Genomic DNA, 5,009 nt, shown 5'->3' with positions numbered 1-5,009 from the left:
CCACTACTACTACCATCCCCATCATTAAACTGCTATCCTTACTCACCCCTACTACCCGTACTACTACTATTTGGAATAATAATCAACACAATAATAATAATAATAGTAATAACAATAATAGTAACAACAATAATAATAATAATAATAACAATAATAGTAAAAACTATAATAATCATAGTAATAACAATAATAGTCATAACAATAATAGTAATACCAATAATACTACCACGAATAATAACAATAATAGTAATAATAGTAATAACAATAATAGTAATAATAAGTAAATTACTTCTTACTATGCAGATGTTATTATTCAGTGTCCCTCAGGCTATGGCAGGCAAATACACATTTGGCTGCAAGATGAGCCATTGCTCCTTCGCCCATGACTATTTTTTGTTTTTCCTCTAGGTTTAATAAGTTAAAATTTGGAATAAGTGTAGTAATCTCTGTGAATAATTAATCTCTTGGTGAGGAATATTTATCACAGTAAAGGAGAAAGTGCATCTCTGTTTCTACCTCCCCTGTCGTGCAGTGACCACATGAACACTCCTCTTTGGGTAGCCATGTCTTTTTATGTCTGCTGGTTTCTATTGCCAATTGGTGGTCACTCAACCTGTACTTGGTAAGGATCTGTCTCTTCTTCGTATCTCTGACAGAGTAGAGATAATCAGCCAATTCATATTCTCTGTTTAGGGCCAGATAGCAATTTAGTCGGCTTTGGGATTTTGTTTTGTTTTTCCAATGTTGTAAATATGAGTCCTTTGATTGGTTCATGATTTTGTTTATTTGAATTATTTATTTTGAAGCAGTGCTGGTTTAAGCTTGGTCGGTTAGGTCCAACACCAGCTGACTGAGAGGGCTCGTTTCTGGGCTCAGCTCTTGGGTTTGAAGTGCTTTAAATTTGAGTTTTGAATTTGGACTTGAATTTAGGTGTAGCCACTGGAAAGTGGACCAATTCTGCCCTACATGCATTAGTTCACTTCCGTAAAGAGCTATTGGTAGGATTACGCTGTCAAATATTTTGGTCTAAATTCTAATTGGGATGTTGATTTTGAATAATTTCATTTTTATTGAATACAATGCTCTGCAGGCTTTTTCTTTGAGTGCATTCACTGCCATATTAAAGTTTCCCGATGCAGATATGGTCAGACCAAGGTATGAGTAATTTCTAGTGTGTTCAATTATGGTGTTGTTCAGGGTGAATTTATATTTGTGTTTCTGACATCAGTTTTTTTTCTGGAAAATCATTTTTTTATTTGTTTTACTGCCAGGGCCCGATTATGGCAATATTTTTTTTTTTTTTTTTTTTTTTCACCTTTATTTAACCAGGTAAGCCAGTTGAGAACAGGTTCTCATTTACAACTGCGACCTGGCCAAGATAAAGCAAAGCAGTGCAATAAAAACAACACAGAGTTACATATGGGGTAAAAAACATAAAGTCAAAAATACAACAGAAAATATATATACAGTGTGTGCAAATGTAGCAAGTTATGGAGGTAAGGCAATAAATAGGCTATAGTGCAAAATAATTACAATAGTATTAACACTGGAATGCTAGATGTGCAAGAGATTATGTGCAAATAGAGATACTGGGGTGCAAAAGAGCAAAATAAATAACAATATAGGGATGAGGTAGTTGGGTGGGCTAATTTCAGATGGGCTGTGTACAGGTGCAGTGATCGGTAAGGTGCTCTGACAACTGATGCTTAAAGTTATTGAGGGAGATAAGAGTCTCCAGCTTCAGAGATTTTTGCAATTCGTTCCAGTCATTGGCAGCAGAGAACTGGAAGGAATGGCGGCCAAAGGAGGTGTTGGCTTTGGGAATGACCAGTGAGATATACCTGCTGGAGCGCAGACTACGGGTGGGTGCTGCTATGGTGACCAATGAGCTAAGATAAGGCGGGGATTTGCCTAGCAGTGATTTATAGATGGCCTGGAGCCAGTGGGTTTGACGACGAACATGTAGTGAGGACCAGCCAACAAGAGCGTACAGGTCACAGTGGTGGGTAGTGTATGGGGCTTTGGAGACAAAACGGATGGCACTGTGATAGACTACATCCAATTTGCTGAGTAGAGTGTTGGAGGCTATTTTGTAAATGACATCGCCGAAGTCAAGGATCGGTAGGATAGTCAGTTTTACGAGGGCATGTTTGGCAGCATGAGTGAAGGAGGCTTTGTTGCGAAATAGGAAGCCGATTCTAGATTTAACTTTGGATTGGAGATTCTTTATGTGAGTCTGGAAGTTGAGTTTACAGTCTAACCAGACATCTAGGTATTTGTAGTTGTCCACATACTCTAGGTCAGACCCGTCGAGAGTGGTGATTCTAGTCGGGTGGGCGGGTGCCAGCAGCGTTCGATTGAAAAGCATGCATTTAGTTTTACTAGTGTTTAAGAGCAGTTGGAGGCTACTGAAGGAGTGTTGTATGGCATTGAAGCTCGTTTGGAGGTTTGTTAACACAGTATCCAATGAAGGGCCAGATGTATACAAAATGGTGTCGTCTGCGTAGAGGTGGATCTGAGAGTCACCAGCAGCAAGAGCGACATCATTGATATACACGGAGAAAAGTGTCGGCCCAAGAATTGAACCCTGTGGCACCCCCATAGAGACTGCCATAGGTCCAGACAACAGGCCCTCCGATTTGACACACTGAACTCTATCTGAGAAGTAGTTGGTGAACCAGGTGAGGCAGTCATTTGAGAAACCAAGGCTATTTAGACTGCCAATAAGAATGCGGTGGTTGACAGAGTCGAAAGCCTTGGCCAGGTCGATGAAGACGGCTGCACAGTACTGTCTATTATCAATCGCGGTTATAATATCGTTTAGGACCTTGAGCGTGGCTGAAGTGCACCCATGACCAGCTCGGAAACCGGATTGCATAGCGGAGAAGGTACGGTGGTATTCGAAATGGTCGGTGATCTGTTTGTTAACTTGGCTTTCAAATATTGCTCTAGAATGTTAAGGTTCTGTTGAAGACCTTCTTTGGTTGGTGATAGAAAAACCAAATCATCAGCATATAGCAGGTATTTTACCTCTGTGTCAAATAGTGTGAGTCCTGGGGCTGCAGAATGGTCCAACATGTCTGCTAATTCATTTACATAAATGTTGAAAAGGTTTGGACTCAAACTGCAGCCTTGTCTCACACCTTTTGTTGCGAAAATAATTATGTTCTTTGGTTTTTGAGTTTTATTGCACACTTGTTTTCTGTGTACATACATTTTATTTAGTCAAATAGAAATGAAGGCTTTTTTAAAGTCAATAAAGCAAGCAAAGATTTTGCCCTCTTTTTTTTGGTGGACGTGTTTATTAATTAGTAAGGTGTATATATGGTCAGTAGTGATATGGTTGGGGAGAAAGCCAATTTTACATTTACTTATTACTACAGAAAACCTTTCCCAAGTTGCTGTTTACACATATTCCCCTGTAATTATTGGGGTCTGATTTGTCTCCACTTTTGTGGATAGGGGAGTTGAGCCCCTGGTTCCAGACATCAGGAAAGCTCTGTCTGTCACGATCGTTGAAAGACAGATCAGACCAAGGTGCAGCGTGGTATGCGAACATGTTTATTAAACTGGATAAACACTAGACAAAATAACAAACTCAACGAAACCGTGAAGTCCTATGGACTATACACGAAACCCGCCTACAAGGAACAAGATCCCACAAACAAGGACTGCAACCAGGCTACTTAAGTATGATCCCCAATCAGAGACAACGAGCGACAGCTGCCTCTGATTGGGAATCATACCCGGCCAAACATAGAAGTATAACAACTAGAATCTAAACATAGATATACAACAACATAGAACTAAACATGCACACCCTGACCAAACTAACTAGAGTTCTAGAGGTCAGGGCGTGACAGTACCCCCCCCCCCCCAAAGGTGCGGACTCCAGCCGCACAAACCTGACTTAACAGGGGAGGGTCCGGGTGGGCTTCCAGCCTCGGTGGCGGCTCCGGCTCCGGGCGTGACGTCTTCTCCCTTACTGCCTCCGCGTTGCACCCCTGGACCGGTCTGGACCTCAACGCGGAGCTTCCCCTTTCAGTCCTCCCATGATGCACCGATCCCTGTCTGGACCCTGGTGTGGGAGACCCCGAACCTGGAGAGGGGCTGACGTCTGGACCCGGAGTGGAGCCGCTGACCAGAGCTGAACCGGATCCCGGTGGAGCGGAATGCTCTGACTCCGGAGTGGAGACAATCGAGTTGCACTGAACGCTAGCCATCTTGACAGTTGTACATTAATTGATTGACGCTGCTACCCGCTCTTTTCTTAGTTATGTTCATGGTTATGTTACGTATGACGAAAGCGCGTAAGTGCAAGCCCTCCCGGAACCCATAGAGATTGTATTGAAAGCTCTGATATTTGAAAAAAATAAGATTTTACATGAGAGTCTGAGAGACTTCTGGGGCGATTTTCAACCTGACTGAAATCGCCCCAAAACGGGCGGGGCCATTTGAAGCACGACTTTAGCCTGATTGGACATTTAGTGGCAGATCAGACGTCTAGATTAGAACACTGAAAACTACTGTTGCCATGATATAATTGATTAGAAAAAAAATCCCTTCCTTTTCCCGTTTGGCAGTGCGTCGCCCATATCGCCCTAATGAACACACCGCCCCTGATTAGTGGTTTGGAAATACAAGGACATTTCTAAAGGAGGAAAGCCTTTTGTCATCATTGTGATAGCTTGTCAATTCCACCTGCACTGATCTGTCTCGTATCTTGCAAAGAGTCATGGGATAGATGAAAAACAGTTCAGCTACAATGTGCTCTGTAGTTCGAAAACATTACCTAGGTGGGTCATTCCTACTCTGCAGTGCCTTTTCTTTCCCCAGGAAATATCACTTCTTATTTAGTGTAAAATAGTGTAAAATGTGCATTCCAAAATGCTTTAAATATAAGGTCAGGTATCCTTTACCTTAAAAACTTGAATATATGGATCTTAAAAGGGAATTTTATGCATTTTGAAAGCTTTTTTTTCAGTGGATGTAGGCGTTTTGTCCCCGGG

This window comes from Coregonus lavaretus (assembly GCF_964263955.1).
Source record: "Coregonus lavaretus genome assembly, chromosome: 36".
Lineage (NCBI taxonomy): Eukaryota > Metazoa > Chordata > Actinopteri > Salmoniformes > Salmonidae > Coregonus > Coregonus lavaretus.
The sequence above is the reverse complement of the archived record's forward strand: the minus strand, read 5'-3'. Positions refer to the sequence as shown.